Source organism: Anabrus simplex, chromosome 2 (assembly GCF_040414725.1).
Source record: "Anabrus simplex isolate iqAnaSimp1 chromosome 2, ASM4041472v1, whole genome shotgun sequence".
Lineage (NCBI taxonomy): Eukaryota > Metazoa > Arthropoda > Insecta > Orthoptera > Tettigoniidae > Anabrus > Anabrus simplex.
Genome location: NC_090266.1, coordinates 979,671,651 through 979,689,671, shown reverse-complemented (window position 1 = coordinate 979,689,671; position 18,021 = coordinate 979,671,651). Strand labels below are relative to the sequence as shown.

The 18,021-nt window shown below is 41.0% G+C and overlaps 1 protein-coding gene across 2 annotated transcripts in view; it reads right to left on the bottom strand.

Moving 5' to 3' along the window:
* The window catches only part of Atg1 (serine/threonine-protein kinase unc-51-like protein Atg1), a 431,394-nt gene that overhangs the window by 385,271 nt on the left and 28,102 nt on the right, over nt 1-18,021 (bottom strand). The window lies entirely within an intron of this gene.

The window sequence follows — 18,021 nt, the reverse complement described above, 5'->3', positions numbered from 1 at the left end:
AATTTTACCAGACGTGAAGAAATATAAAATTTACCTCTGAAATCAATGATGCACTCTGCCATATCTTGAGGTGTATCCCATTCTCACTTAATTGCAGTATTTAACATTAAAATTAAGCTAAAGTTTACATCAGCTTTTATTTTTAAGAGTTAACTGCAGTCGGACACGTTTTTTTATGCATTTATTACGAAAACAATTTCTCTTTCATTTCCCTTTTTCTTTACGGAACACCAGTCGACGGGTATTACTAATCGACTCAGACATTGCCTTAGAACGTCGACAAGAGAGCTCGCTAGTGGACATAGTGAGGAAACAATACCAAAGGTGATCAATCGAACACAATATAATCTCCGGGTGCATAAATGTCTGCAATGGAAAAAAAAAGTGTACGCATAAGTGCTTGTAATAACGAATGCGTCAGCGATAGGGCACTCACTGTAACCAAAGCATAATACACAGTTTAATATAGGAATTTTGAAGGGACAGACAAAGACTGTCATTATAACGGGGTTCTCGTTATATGACGTACTGGTTATAGCGGACTTCTACTGTAATTCGATAGTTTCCCCCTACCTCCCTCCTACCCAGCTACGTTAATTATTTTTAAGGTTTTCAAATGTCTATTTAGGCTTGGGAAAAGATGAATATGTCCTTTCTTCTTGTAAATATTACACCTAAACAAGACGTAGCTGATGATGTCAAGTCACTAGACGGAACATGTACTACAGTTTTTAGTTTGCCAAAGGCAAATAAATAGTATCGATTAGGTGGAATCACTGATTTATTTCTCTCAACTGTATATCACATCGATATGGATCATGAGGATGATAGTTTGCAAATTATTAATATAGGTCAACAGACGAAAGCTAAGTTCATCACTTGACAGAGTGGCATTACCTGGAACAGCAAAATCATGTCCACCGAATTCCTGCACACCCACCACTTTCTAAGGATGGAACCATATCTCTGTGTATAAAATTCTCTTTCCGGTGCAATTAGATAGTTCCATCACAACAGCTTGCCTACACACTGAACGTTGAGGAGATTGCATAGCGGCTTTTCTGACTTCTGCACAGATGTTTTCTGGCGTTCAAATTCTACAAGGCCTACCAGGCAGCTTGCTTTTTAAAGTCAAACCGTTGTTCTCAAACTGGCAACCCGTAACAAAACAGCTTTCCTACCAGGAACTTGAGCATGTCGACCCAGCCTGAAGTTATTTATAGTGGGAGCATTTCTTTTCAGTTCCAACTTAGGAACATACCAGTTATAGACTAGCCTAAAGTGTCCACGAAATAAATGCTGTGTTGTGGTAACAGAACAGGCATTATTGAAGTATCTCAAAATGAAACCACGATGCTCTGCATTCCAAGGCCATCACAGCAACACATGCATCACCACCAATGCCTGAGACACAGTGGTGGCAAATGCAGGAGTTATTTCTGAGTCTCAAGTCAACCAACATAAGCTGCAAATTATGTAAAGTAAATGGCAAACACGGCCCTTTTAAACTGTGAAATAAATTGAATAGCTTCTAGAGTTGCTTTGCTATTTATGTTTAATAATTGGAAGTTAGTTTTGCTGCAATATGTATGTAGCAATGAAAAAGAACAAGGAATTGCAAATAAAGTCATATCACAAGCAAGGAAGAGCTTTAAGAAAAGAAATTTGCTGTCTTCAAACATTGATATCGGAATTAGAAAGAAGTTTTTGAAGACTTTCGTGTGGAGCGTGGCATTGTATGGAAGTGAAACATGGACGATAACTAGCTCAGAAAGAAAGAGAATAGAAGCTTTTGAAATGTGGTGTTACAGAAAAATGCTGAAGGTGAGATGGATAGATCGAATCACGAATGAAGAGATACTGAATCGAATTGGTGAGAGGAGATCGATTTGGCTAAATTTTGTTGTTTATAAGTTTCATTTCCGTATTGATAGATATTACTTTACAAAAACAATATAAATATAAGTCACCACCTTATCAATACAAAATTTATGCACATTCAGCTAGTAAATATGGTCAAGACCGGTTTCGACCCCTAGGGGGTCATCTTCAGTTGACATGCATAAAAGATATATTTTACAAAAACATCACATATAATGTGTCCATATAATGTCACCAACTCAACATATTACGGCACACGAAAAGAAGAACATGCTCCATCAATAATATTCAAGACTCTTAATAGCTCTAACAACAGTAGCTGCCCAAAAATATCGCCAGACATTACAACCAAATATTACCTAAATTGCAAGCAGATTATATAAATACCTATCTAACCGCAATTATGTATATAGTTATATATTTTTATGGACCCATCATATCGGAACAACATAACTAATCAAATACTGTTGTGAAAACTTCGTTAACCCCATTTTACCCCAAACAATGTATATATAGCACCACATATTAATAATGTTAATGCAATGTATTTTTAACAAGGTATATATATACACCACTGTTTTAGTTATGTGTCCAATTTAACAAGATTATCCAATGCCTATGCTCAACAAAACAAATAATTTTCTAAAAGTTCAACCCTATTCCAAAACATAAAATAAGAATAATAGGCTTTATAAAATGATACTTTAGTATTTAAGATATATGCCAACAAGGTATTACATACTAATATTTTAATCACAAGTGTCCAAACCAATAATTCTATATTTTCATATGACTGATCAATAATCAATTAATGTAATTTAAGAACCAATTTTTAATGTATATTACTGAACTTACTACTATTAATTTACACAAATGAATGTATATCTCATTCCACATTGTACAACCCAAATTAGATAGTGATAACATGAAAAATAGCATGTAATTTCATGGATGATGTATATTAGTTAACTACTTACCTTGACACTGTATGCTGGGAAACTTAGGATTGACACATACAATAGCTCAAATGTACCAAGACATACATACCAACATTTATGATCAGTTGGACTTAATTTAAGTTTTAATCATTATATGTGATGTTTTTGTAAAATATATCTTTTATGCATGTCAACTGAAGATGACCCCCTAGGGGTTGAAACCGGTCTTGACCATATTTACTAGCTGAATGTGAATAAATTTTGTATTGATAAGGTGGTGACTTATATTTATATTGTTTTTGTAAAGTTGGCTAAATTTGACGAGAAGAAGATATAGAATGATAGGACACATCTTAAGACACCCAGGACTTGTTCAGTTGGTTTTTGAAGGAAGTGTAGGTGGTAAGAACGGTAGGGGTAGATCAAGGTATGAATATGACAAGCAGATTAGAGCAGATGTAGGATGCAATAGTTACGTAGAAATGAAAAGGTTAGCACAGGATAGGGAGGCATGGAGAGCTGCATCAAACCAGTGTATGGACTGATGACTCAAACAACATACTGTAGGAAGTTAGGAACACTGAAAGGAACACATAATAGGAAAAATGCAATAACAGGTCAGTGTGGGAAGGAATAATAAAAAGGAAAAACATAACAGGCAAGGACAGTATACATATATTTATACACTGCTGATTTCAAATAGATTGATTCTCTCCTCCTCAACCAGAGTCCTTCAACATCCATCTCTTCTCAGCCCGGATAAGCTCGATTTTGCTTCCAAATTTAATCAGGAGAGTGGGCCTGGACACTCACCAAGGCCATCCTGACACTGTACGAATCACCTTCACAAAATAAGTTACATGTGATCATGGCAGGACATGATCACATGTCAACCTTTACTGAGTTATGCAGTACGATGCAAAGGGACAAAGATGCACCACACTACCTTTTGACAGTCACCAGCCTCAGTAAATACCCATCTGAACGTTCTATCAACTGTTCAATGCCCCGACAATCGAAACCCACTTCTTGGTTGTGGAAACATTAGAGAAACGTGGCTTGTTCATTGCTGGCAAATAATGTTCCACCCAATTGTTCTTTCCGCTTGTCAAAGGCATGTGGACTTTATTGTTTTGTTAAGAAGGAAGCCATTCATTTTATTTTCAGTCTGGATATTGCACCATGAGTTTATGTAACTTACAGTATAATATTTTCCAGTCTATCAAAACATGAAATATAACTCTTAGAACACTATAACATACTTTGAAAAGTATATATTAGTAATATATATACTTGTTACATTCCCTTCAGTAAGGAGGAATGTGTTGCTAAACATGGGCGATCACAAGACATAATTCCACTGCTTCTCTCTGAGACACCCGAGGAATAAGTCTCCCTGAACTTTGTTCTTCCTTTAATTGTTCTCAGCTTATTTGAAGGATGGGTGGTCTGTCACTCCTGCTCTGGCAAGCCTATCAGCTAACTCATTTCCTGCTACACCGAAGTGGCTTTGCAGCCACAGAAACATAAATCTGGTGTTAACACAGCCTGGCTGCCAGCAGGTCCTCAATCTGCTGGACCAGAGGGTGACGCGGGAAACATGTATCGATAGACTGTAACGAGCTCACGGAATCAGTACTCAGCAAAAAGGGTTGATGTTCACTGGACAGTGTGTACCAAGGGATTCAATGATAGTACACAATTCTGCTGTGTATACGCTACGGGTTTCAGGAAGAGAAAAAACAAACATCCGCACAGCTTACTTTCGCTTCTGCCCCTGAACCATCCATTAACTACTGACCCCCTGGATAACAGCCAACAATGGACACGAAGATTCTCCGATAAATGGAAGGGCCTGTGTTCACATTTGGGCTAATGTGCAGGGGGGAAAAAATCAGCAGCCAAAATTCTGTGTGGCGAGCACCAGTTGAAGCTGAGTGTCAGCTGGTCCTGGGTATCATTCCACATGGGACGATTGTGTAAGGTTGTACAAAACAGGCAGGAAAAGTTACGTAGAGGCATTGTTCTCATTCGCAATTATTTCAGGTATTTGTACTGAACAAAGGGGTACCTTACTTGGTCACCTTACAAGACAAGGAAATGAAGATACATCAAACAATCTGTACTTGCTATCAAAGCACATACCAACAGGCTGCACTGCTCGTGGATATGCAGCATTCAACCGACAGTTTTCATTGCGGAATACAAAAGGATTAGTTTGAGTGAGGTGGCATCTGCCGCAAATTTGCATGATATTCACAGCATAGGACAACAGCGTTTGCTAGCCCCTCAGGTATGAAGGTAGAACACAAGGTTCAGAGAGCAGACTAGCAATGAGACTTGTACGGTAGATGGTATTCAGGTTACCAAGAAAATTTTACAGTGCCGATCCATATGCTGCACTGCCGTAGTCTAATCTGGATAAGTATGTGTCCTACAAAGTAATAGGAAACCACACGATCAGCCCCCCTTGCAGTGCTACGAAGAAACGTCACATTATTTAGTTTCATGGCACATTTTACTTTTAATTTATGCACATGTGGCTCCCACAAAAATTTACTATCGAAAAGGAGCCCTAAAAATCAGTACGTGTCTATTACAGGAAGAGCGACTTCCCCCAAATAAAGCTCAAGATGGGGATGAGGAGTGCACTTCCAGCAGAGTGAACAACAGAGGTCTTGTCCATTTGAAATCAAGGGCCATGATCTAAGGTGCACTGTTGCACTCCCCCTAAAAGCATGCTGTAATTGTTGCTTTGTGACTGCCATATTTTGTGAACTATCATGCAAAGCAAAACTATACACATACAGCAATGGTATTACCACTGAACCCACAACAGTGACAATACCGTTTATGGCAATCGTAAACGAAGTGACACCGAGAAACGATCCCCGAGGGACTCAATTTTCCAGGCGAGGTACTGTGAATATGCCCTCCCTACAAAACACGGAACAGATGGAAGGACAAAAATTTTGCAATAAAAATCAGCAACTTACCACAGAATTTCAACTGATGCAGGGCTGAAAGGATGCCATATTGCAATGTGACGGCAAATGCCTTGGCCAAATTGAAGAAAACAGCCATCAAATGCAGCCTTCAGAGAAAAGTATCCTGGAAAGAACTCTCCAGATGTACCAGATGGTCAGTGGAGGAACACAAGAAGCTCAAAAAGCACAATGGTACTCCGATTAATGTCCTCTTGACAAGTCGTCAATTCAACATCCTTCCAAGCAGTTTACACAGACAGTTATCAAGACAAATAGGTCTGTAGCTTCCTGCATATTTAGGGTCTTTGTCATGCTTGAAGTGAGGAATTCCTATCCCCTCTCACCACTGAAAAGGAAACTCCTCCTCTAACTAGAATCGATTGAACACCCATAGCACAGGCTATCCTCGCTGTGGTGTTTCAACATCTGGTTATGGACATTATCTCGTCCTTGAGCCGTGACCTTGCAAAGAGCCAAGGCTCCAGATTTTCCACGCTGTAAAGGGCACGTTATAATCATCTCAAGTGTGAGCAGCAAAACTTACATTATGGCGTTCTGCCCCCCACTTCAGAGCGAAAAATTCAGGAATGTAATTTCCGGAACAAGACAGCTGTGAAGTGACTTGCTAGATGATTAACAACCATGGGCAGATCAGTGACAATAATACCTGCAATGGAAACTCCCGGTACAAACAATGGTCCTTGTACTCCAGAAATGCTAACAATCAAAGAAATATTTTGCCACCTAATCGATACTTTTGTTTGCCCCAGACAATTTTATAAAATCATTAATAGTACATGTTTTGACTGCTATGCAGTCATCATCAACTATATTCACATAAGCTTAGGTGTAAATATGGTAAAAGTATGCACAACATATGTTCTCGTACTAGCCTTGATAACTCCTGATGGGAAACTTAAAAATGTTTATCCACTGAGGAAGGATGGTGACAGTGAGGAGGTTTTGATTGGGCGGGGGGGGAGAATGCTTAAAAAGTGATTAATAACTTGGCCTTTACTAACATGTTGTTAAAAATTCTCTTCTTTGAATAAGAAGATAAAAATATTCTTTTTAGTCTCTTTTTTTAGGTTCCAATCGGAAGCGTATTTGAAAAACACCGATTAACTTTTCACCAACTAACTATTTAAGATGTTATTAAAGTATAATTAAAACTTATTCTTAACTAAGATATTAACAAAAACATATGTCAGCTTCCAATTCATGTTTGTGACTGATGGCCTGCGAAAAAAGCTAATTAACTTGCTTTTCTTATTGCCAAAGGTAGATTCTTAGAATGCCCTTGCAGCTCAATGTTGGGATGTGTTTAGAAATTATTTCGTCCATAGAACATATAATTGGGCAGCTTGAAACACGATCCCTGTCTGGATTTACGCTTATAATAACCGCTACCTTGGGTGTGGATCTGTGTCCTCCGTCCTCGATCTGGTATAGTAGCACCTCTCCAACACCCCCCTCACTACCACCATCCACAATCAATAGACTTTTTTTTTTTTACAACTTGCTTTATGTCGCACCGACACAGATAGGAAAGGGTTAGGAGTGGGAAAGAAGTGGCCATGGCCTTAATTAAGAGAAAAATGGGAAACCACAGAAAACAATCTTCTGGGCTGCCGAAAGTGGGGTTCGAACCCATTATCTCCCGAATACTGCATACTGGTCACAGTTAAGCGACTGCAGTTATCCAGCTCGGTACGAAAAAATGTTTAAGTTTCCCATGAGAAATTATCAAGGCTAAAACGAGAATTATTATTTTATTATTACAACTTCCCCCATGCGGAGGCTGCCACAAGGACAAAGTATGTCGACTACACAGTATTTTGTCTTCTAAGTTACTGCTGACTTTGCTAGTGTGCCAGGTAGAAGATTCACCAAAAGGCTCAGGAATAGATTTGCAATACGGTTCGTCAGATGTTATACAGATGATTGCGGAGTATGGTCACTGAACCTCGTATTGCGGCGATAGCGATGTCATGAAGTCGTGTCCGGCTGAGACCGAGAGAATCCCATAGCTGTACAAGAAATTTAGGGATTGTGCCTCGAGCTCCGATCATGAGTCCATGGACGGAAATATTGTCTAGGTGATATTTATCTTTATAGTAGTTTACAGTTGGCTGGTAAATTGACTTCTTTTCGGCGTCCACCTCTTCGGCCTGGCCAACGTGCGACTCAAAGCGTATATATAGTGCATACTTTTACCATACTTGCACCTAAGCTTAGATGAATATAGCTGATGATGACTAAAGCAGTCGAAACATGTACTATTAATGATTTTATAAATTTGCCAAGGCCAATAAAAGTATCGATTAGGTGGCTGAATATTTCTGTGGTAGTTAGACTGTCATATCGATAAGGACATGAAGTGGATAGTTTGTAATATTCCAGAAATGCATCAAAATTTGGTCCATATTTGAGATGACGGTATATGTGCCATCATGGAGGACAGACGACTTTCGCATGAAAATTTCCTACTCTGTCAAATAAGAAATAGCTTTTGGCCCGGAGTTTCTTAAATGTTACCTAGTTGGCCACAGTAGGCTGCCTTTGATAATGATTAGGATCATATGCAATGAATTTCGTGCTGCTCCATATTGAAAAGCAGTTACAAGTAGAAAAGGTAACTGCTCAAATGGTTCCATCTATTCAATACATTTACACTGACTGACAGAGCAAATGTAACACCAAGAAGGAGTGGTTCGAAAGGGATGAAAGTTGGGGAAAAAACAGAGAAGGCACGGGCGAATAACTGATGTTTATTTCAAACCGATATGCAGGTTACACAATGCGCACGGCATCGACTCAGTAGGATGTAGGACCACCGCGAGCGGCGATGCACGCAGAAACACGTCGAGGTACAGAGTCAATAAGAGGGCGGATGGTGTCCTGAGGGATGGTTCTCCATTCTCTGTCAACCATTTGCCACAGTTGGTCGTCCGTACGAGGCTGGGGCAGAGTTTGCAAATGGCGTCCAATGAGATCCCACACGTGTTCGATTGGTGAGAGATCCGGAGAGTACGCTGGCCACGGAAGCATCTGTACACCTCGTAGAGCCTGTTGGGAGATGCGAGCAGTGTGTGGGCGGGCATTATCCTGCTGAAACAGAGCATTGGGCAGCCCCTGAAGGTACGGGAGTGCCACCGGCCGCAGCACATGCTGCACGTAGCGGTGGGCATTTAACGTGCCTTGAATACGCACTAGAGGTGACGTGGAATCATACCCAATAGCGCCCCAAACCATGATGCCGCGTTGTCTAGCGGTAGGGCGCTCCACAGTTACTGCCGGATTTGACCTTTCTCCACGCCGACGCCACACTCGTCTGCGGTGACTATCACTGACAGAACAGAAGCGTGACTCATCGGAGAACACGACGTTCCGCCATTCCCTCATCCAAGTCGCTCTAGCCCGGCACCATGCCAGGCGTGCATGTCTATGCTGTGGAGTCAATGGTAGTCTTCTGAGCGGACGCCGGGAGTGCAGGCCTCCTTCAACCAATCGACAGGAAATTGTTCTGGTCAATATTGGAACAGCCAGGGTGTCTTGCACATGCTGAAGAATGGCGGTTGACGTGGCGTGCGGGGCTGCCACCGCTTGGCGGCGGATGCGCCGATCCTCGCGTGCTGACGTCACCCGGGCTGCGCCTGAACCCCTCACACGTGCCACATGTCCCTGCGCCAACCATCTTCGCCACAGGCGCTGCACCGTGGACACATCCCTATGGGTATCGGCTGCGATTTGACGAAGCGACCAACCTGCCCTTCTCAGCCCGATCACCATACCCCTCGTAAAGTCGTCTGTCTGCTGGAAATGCCTCCGTTGACGGCGGCCTGGCATTCTTAGCTATACACGTGTCCTGTGGCACACGACAACACGTTCTACAATGACTGTCGGCTGAGAAATCACGGTAGGAAGTGGGCCATTCGCCAACGCCGTGTTCCATTTATCGTTCGCTACGTGCGCAGCACAGCGGCGCATTTCACATCATGAGCATACCTCAGCGACGTCAGTCTACCCTGCAATTGGCATAAAGTTCTGACCACTCCTTCTTGGTGTTGCATTTGCTCTGTCAGTCAGTGTATTATTAGAACATGTCAATGCTCTCAGATACTGTAGGTTTTCAGCCATAGGGCAACACATGATGAATTTCAATCATAAATTTACTGCACTGATCAGAGCATGAAAATTCTTAAAATGATCAGTAAGGGGTCCCTGCTCATTACATACATATATCATCATTATAGACCATTATGCCTTTCAGCATTCAGTCTGCAAGCCTCTGTGAATTTACTAAATGTTGCCACAATCCTCCATTTGCAACTAGTGCTGTGGCCTCACTTTGTTCTACATCTATGGTCTTTAAATCGTTAGAAACAGAGTCTAACCATCCCCATCTTCGTCTCCCTTTACTTCTCTCATCAACCATATCAGAGTCCATTATTCTCCTAGGTAACCTATCCTCCTCCATTCGTTTCACATGACCCCATTACCAAAGCCGGTTTATGCATACAGCTTCACCCATCGAGTTCATTCAAACTTAACCTTTATCTCCTCATTCCGAGTACCATCCTGCCATTGGTTCAACCTGATTGTACCAGCAAACAGTCTCACGACTTTTACGTCTGTTCCGTCTAACTTGTGAGTAAGATATTCTAAGTCAATCCAGCTTTTGCTCCCGTAAAGCAAAGTTGGTCTGAAAACAAACCGATGTAAAAATAGTTTCGTCCAGGAGCTGACTTCCTTCTTACAGAATATGCCTAGGAGTTGGAAGGAAGCGGCCATGGCCTTAATTAAGGTACAGCCCCAGCTTTTGCCTGGTGTGAAAATGGGAAACCACGGAAAACCATTCTCAGGTCTGTCGACAGTGGGATTCGAACCCACTATCTCCCAGATGCAAGCTCACAGCCGCGCATCTCTAACCACACAGCCAACTTGCTCGGCATATTACCATCCCGGGAGAACACAAATCCTAAATACTTGAAATCATCTATCTGTTGCAGCTTTGTATCACCAATCTGACATTCAATTATGTTGAATTTCTTACCTACTGAGATCAATTTGGTCTTCAAAAGACTAATTTTCATACCATACTCACTGTATCAATTTTCTGCTCTTATGCTTCATTTTCTGAAATTCTGTGTTTTATTTGTGTGTGTACTGATAGTGTTTGAATCCTGATTTCTTTTTGAGTATTTGTATATGGATATTCAAATTTAATGGACTCAAATTTCTTTGTACCATGGACATAATATTTTCATATTTTGTGTTTTTTTCTTGTTTGCCTTCTTACAACGAAAGTTTTAAATTGTTCAATATCAAATGTTAATATAGATATGTTAGCTGAAACAATTCTTTTACTTTTTCAGTCGTTCCATTTTCTTGTAAATTAAATTGATTGAATGCAACAAAACTTGCAATTGGTGCGAACTATTTCTAGAACATAACGCCTACCGAAACGCAACTTTAAATAACAGGCTTTGAGTGGCACGTCTTCGAGACGTCTGGTGTAACTAAAGCGATATTTATAGATGTGTTACTGTCAGGGTGAAGACCAAGTCGTCAGCGTAGCCCAGACTGCTTACCACATTTCCATCTAACTGAATCCCTCCCAGCCACCTTATATATTTCAGCACATGATAAATGTAAACTACGAACAACAAAGGTGAAAGATTACAGACTGTCTAACCCCTGTAAGCACCCTGAACAAAGAACTCATTTTACCATCAATTCTCACTGCAACCCAGTTGTCAACATAAAAGCATTTGATTGATTGCAATAATCTACCCTTAATCCCATAGTCCCCCAGTATGGTGAATATCTTCTCCCTTTGTACCCTGTCATGCTTTCTCTAGATCTATGAAACAAACATAACTGTCTATTCCTCTCACAGCATTTTTCAATTACCTGGCGCATACTGAAAATCTGATCCTGACAGTCCCTCCGTTGTCTGAAACCACACTGGTTTTCATCGAACTTCCTCTCAACCACTGATCACACCCTCCCTTCCATGATGCCAGTGAATAACTTGCCTGGTATACTAATCACCGAGATACCTCGACAGTTGTTGAAATCCTTCCTGTTCCTTTGCTTAAAGATAGGTGCAATTACTGCTTTTGTCCAATCTGAAGGTAACTTACCAACACTCCATGCTAATCTTATTACTCTATGAGAATTAATTTCATCCCAGCCTTCCCACTACACTTCAACATCATTTTCCTCCTCCCCATGAGCCTGGTTGTTCGCGACACCACTAGCAAGATTTCCTTTTACACTGAGAAGATTTTCAAAATATTCCTTCCACCTGGGATCTATTATGAGTTCGCCTGAATTACCCAAAACACTGTTCATTTCCTTTTTCCCTTCCTTCCTAAGATTCTTTATTACTGTCCAGAAAGGTGTCCCTGCTGCTTGACCAAGCCTTTCCAGGTTATTACCAAAATCATCCCACAACTTCTGTTTGTATTCAACAATTATTTATTTCACTCTGCTTCCTTCGTCTACAAACAATTCTCTGTTTGCATCAGGCCTTGTTCGGAGCCATTTCTAATAAGCCTTCTTTTTACGTTTACAAGCTGCTCTCACTTCATCATTCCACCAAGATGTTAGCTTTTCCCCCCATCTGTACACACAGTTGTTCCTAGGCATTCCCTTGCTGTTTTGACTACAGCATGCCTGTACGCCACACATTCTCTTTCTATATCCTGAACCTGCTTATTGTCCACATTTCTGAACTCCTCACTAATCATATCCATGTACTTCTAATTTCCTCATCCTGGAGATTTTCTATCCCTATTCGTTTGCAGATAGATTTCACTTTCTCTATCCTAGGCCTTTGAGATACTTAGTTCACTACAGATCAGATATTGGTCTGTATCATGAAAAAATCCCCAGAAAACCTGTACATTCCTAACAGATTTCTTGAATTCAAAGTCCGTTAAGACATAGTCTATTATGGATCCGTTCCCTACCCTCCCATGTGTAGCGGTAAATAGCCTTATGCTTGAAGAATATATTCGTAACTGATAAACCCATACTAGCACAGAAGTCCAGCAAACGCTTCCACTTCCTATTAGCTTCCATATCTTCCTCACTTTTGCCAATCACCCTTTCGTATCCTTCAGTTCTATTTCCAACTCTCGCATTGAAATTGCACATTAGCACTATCCTATCCATGCTGTTGACCCTGACTACGATGACACTCAATGCTTCATACAACCTGTCAACTTCATCCTCATCTGCACCCTCACATGGCGAATGCACAGAGACAATTATCGTCCTAATTCCTCCAACTGCCAATCTACCCACATCATGCGCTCATTTACGTGACTAACAAAAACTATGTTGCGTGCAATAGTATTCCTGATGAATAGCCCTACCCCATACTCCTCCCTTCCCTTTTTAACAACCGTCAAGTTCATTTTATCTCCTATCTCTTCTCCATCATCTCCCCTTAACCAAATATCACTTACTCCTAGCACATCCAGATGCATCCTTTTGCTGACTTTCTTTGTTTCATAAGCCCCATTAATATTGATAGCTCCCATCGAATTCCATTTTGTTCACCAAGTTGTTTCCGAGGAGTAAATCGCCCGTCAAATGGGAGTGGCACTCAGTTAATCCCATAGGTCCGAGGTTTGCTTAAAATGTTCTGAACTTGGTAAATTCATGAAGCAGGATACTACCTACTCACACATAGTCCAAGTGAGGATCTCTCCTCTAACGGCTTAAGGACCACCGGCAGATTGTTAAGTCCTAGCCGCCTGAGTACAAGGAGGGCCATGACTCAGAATATATTAGAGATACCCACTCCCATTCCATAGCAACTGACATCCAGACTCTCAGGACCACTTACTAGACCACTCAGCCATTGCCCATGGTTCATCAACTAGAACGTGACTACAGTAACCCATACCATGAAAGATACTCGATTTCACAGAAAATTCATTTCATTCACCTAGACCAATATTTCAATCCTAATTCTAATCTTAAGGACATATCAGAAAAACCCAACATTTTATTCGATCTTATAATTCCAATTCTTAATAAAACGAAATCAAGCAATCAGAACCCCCACCTCCATAATGCTTTGAAATATCCCTCCCGGCAATTCCCGTTTATCCCACACCGTCCACATCTGCTGTAGATAACTACACCTCTCCTTCCCCTCTGCCCTCCCCCTTCCACCCCACCCTCCTTTCCGTTTCCTTGCCATCTGCTATGTTCCACTCTAGTACTTTTTTTTTTTTGCTAGTGGTTTTACATTCCACCGACACAGATAGGTCTTATGGCGACGATGGGATAGGTAAGGCCTAGGAGTTGGAAGGAAGCGGCTGTGGCCTTAATTAATGTACAGCCCCAACATTTGCCTGGTGTGAAAATGGGAAACCACGGAAAACCATTTTCCGACCTGCCGGCAGTGGGATTCAAACCCATCTCCTAGATGCAAGATCATAGCTGTGCGCTTCTAAACGCACGGCCAACTGGCCGGTCACTCTAGTACTGTATATCATTGTGTTTCTTAAATCAGCACCTGCTACATATGTGTAGCTCCACAACCAGGGGTGAGTCTCAAACTGTTTTCACTTGACACAGCATCTCCACAAGAACGTTTCCATTGGACTGTTACATGGTTCTATTCTATTTGTTTTAACATAACAAATTTTTCAGTTTAAAGATGAACCATCCGTGTGCCATTATTTTAATCCTGTAACTGAAAGCTACAAGAAGCACAATTTTTAATATTTTGATAGGATTGAGACGAACTTTTTACTCCATTTGTACAAAATTAGTATGTTTCAAGATTCAACATTTGTTATGTGAACCTGTACCATACGTCTATCAGTGGCAATTTTTAAATAGGTTTCATCTCGATATTCTTATATAAGTTAATCTCTGACAATGCACTCCAATATTGTTAAGTGTTAAATGAATAACTTCAACATTCGCTGAGATGACCTTCTCCCTCGACTGACCAACATGAAAATGCATTAAGACTTATATATGTGATATGAATTTACACTATAAGTACGAGTGTCTTCTTCAAAATGTTTATAAACAAATAATATTTTTATGTTAATCTTTGATGATACATTTCAATATTGTTAAGTTCAGTGTGTATACACCCATTTTAGTAATGGTTTTATGACTTTTCTATTTATATTTTTGGCTGAGGATGGTCTCTAGAGGCCAAAACTAGTCCCTGACTTAATTAATGTACTTCTTACATAATAAATGTATTGAATAGTTGCCTTTTCTACTTATAATGCTTATGAATACAATGTCACTCTTTTATAACCGCTGCAATTTCTTCGTTCCACCAAGGAATAATTTTTCGTCGAGATGTCCCAGAAATATATGGTTTGGACTCCTCAGCAGCAGCAAGAATAACTTGTGTTATATAAGTCATATCATTGTTTATGCTCCGGCTACTTGAGTTGTCCAAGACAGCTAGTGAAGTGAACTTTGGCCAATCAGCACATTTCAGAATCCAACGGGGAGGAGCCTCGATGGATTTCTGTTTTAACAAAGTAAAAACTGTGGGAAAATAGGCACTGTTACACAGGTCATCGTTTACATCCCACCAAAGCAGGGGAATGAGCGCAGGGCTGCGTAGAGTAACATCAAGGCAAGAGAAGGTTTCATGCACTACGGTGAAGTATGTTAGTTCCTGGTTCCCCTGTATTCAAAGTGCATAAATCCAGCTTTCCTACCAACTTCTCCAAATCCCTTCCTCTAGAGTAAAGCATTTCAGAGCCCCATAATGGGTGATGCAGTTTATAATCACTTAAGAGGAGAAAATGAGACGGGAGCTGACCTATAAAGTCAATTACATCACTGACATTCACAGCTTGACCTGGTGAGAAATACATGTTACAAACTGTAGTCATGACAGGCAATAAAACTCATAAAGCTACTGCCTCCAGCTCAATTCTTAGAGGAACTGGAAGCCCAGTTGGCATAATCCTGTTCTTTCTAGTACAGTCTAAAATTTCTCAAGACCAAATGGCGATCTGGCTTAAGATGAGCTTTTGAATAAGCCATACTCACCACCTGGTGCAGCTCAGTAAGTTGCCTGTCATGGATCTGAATATTAAGATGAAAGCTCAGCGTCCATCACATCGTCACCAAACAAGGTTTCGGAGGGGTGAGCGCCACGGAGTTTTTCTATCGACGCTTTTTGGTGGCGGGGTTCCTCCAACGAAAGAAACGTGCAGGTTTTGCAACAGATGCTCCAGATGGTGGGCATGTTTTCCCTAACTGGTCTTAGGAGCAATTATACCACGTGTCTGAATGTTCGGCAGTTATAGCACTGCAAGAGAGGTGGGATGTATGGCCTCACATTGCAACTATAGGTTGTTACTTTGACTTTCTCTGCTAACATTGACAACTTGAAGGAAGCAATGCATCGGCAGCACCGTTGACTTCGCACATAATGCACCAGACGTGTGTCATGCCACGGTTCTTAATGTCTTCCATCAGGTCATTGTCAGTGTTCAAGATCGAGTCACAGTGGAAGATGACTCCGCAAATCAGATTCAAGGATTTGTGTTCATCCATTTTCACAGGAATTTTGTCAAACTGGTCATAATAGTAACAATTATATCTCAATGGCCCACCTTTTCAATGCCTTTATTATGTAATGATTACATTGCATTTGTTGTGATAGTGGGACTAGTTTCACCCCTAACTGCCCATCGTCAGCCATAAGACAAATTTAGACAAAAACAACCAAGAATACTAAAATTAAATTTACATATATACAGAAAATGACAATAAAAGGCAAGAAAATTAGGTGTCAAGTTGTGAGCAATGCACTGTTTTAGGAATTCAATATTTTTGCCCAATTTGGCTATCTTAACTTTGAGACCTAAAGAACAAGTAGGCTTTCTTTTTTTGCCTGGACGGCAGAGTAATCGTACGTTATAAACTTCATGTTTGACCCATACTGAATTGTGATCACAATAGTAACAATTATATCTGAATGGTTCACCTTTTCAGGACTGTAGAAGGCATCGTGTCATTTTGCACCTAAAAATTCTCCGTGGTGTTGCTCACATAATGGTACTAATTACAGGCAACGTAAACCCGTGGTGTTCCGCATGTAGTGGTACTAATTGCGGGTACTGTAAATCCCACCCCGATTCGCACTCTGTTGCTACTAATCACAAACCTATTGTGTATCAAACATAGTGGTACTACTCACAAGTAATGGCAACCCATGGTGTTCAACGTGTGATGGTACTAATTACAAGTAGTTTCATGGTTCTAATTCGATCATCCCTTGGTCGCCCCTTTCAGTCGCTCCTACGACAGGCAGGGTATACCGCAGTGTATTCTTCGTTCGCATCCCCCACCCACAGGGGGATACGTGTTTGGTCCACGAGAGCTAGTTTATTGCGCTCAAATTCGCCGGCAAGCTGGTTAGGCCTCCCCTATCCACCACCTGGGACGCGTCACGTGGGAGTATCACGTCTCCCCCTGCTACGCCAGCGCAGTAGGTTCGTGGCATCAAGAAGATTATAAAGGTGAATGTTCCAGAGATGTTCATGAGATTAAGGCTTGCTGACCAAGACCATACAACTGCTACATTAAATTGTGTGTGATATCCATGTTCAAACGTGCATTCTGAAATACTGTTTTCAAAAGATAGTCTCACAGTAGGTGACAGGAGGCGACGATTGGCAGCTGCAAATGCTGGGACACTATGATCTACTTTCGATGATTTCACTACAGTCTTCTCCTTCTTTTCTTACCGCTTTTCCCACAGCTGTGGGGTCTAGGGTGCGAACTGTGTCGCACATGTGGATTTGGCCCTGTTTTACTGACAGATCCCCTTCCTGACGCCAACCCTATATTGAGGGGTGTAATCACTATTGTGTGTTTCTGTGGTGGTTGGTAGTGTGGTATGTTGTCTGAATATGAAGAAAGAATGTTGGGACGCTCACAAACACCCAGTCCCTGAGCTAGAAGAATTAATCAGATGCGATTAAAATCACCAACCCAGCCGGGAATCGAACCCGGGACCATCTGAACCAAAGGCCAGTACGCTGACAATTCAGCCAACAAGTCGGACAATGATTTCACTGCAGTATTCGGATAAATCTGAAAAAGGAAACTTGTATGCATTTAAAATGTGTTTCTCAAGATGCTGCATGAAGGTGAATGTAAAATAAAAATGTGACTTCCTTATAAATATTTTCAAA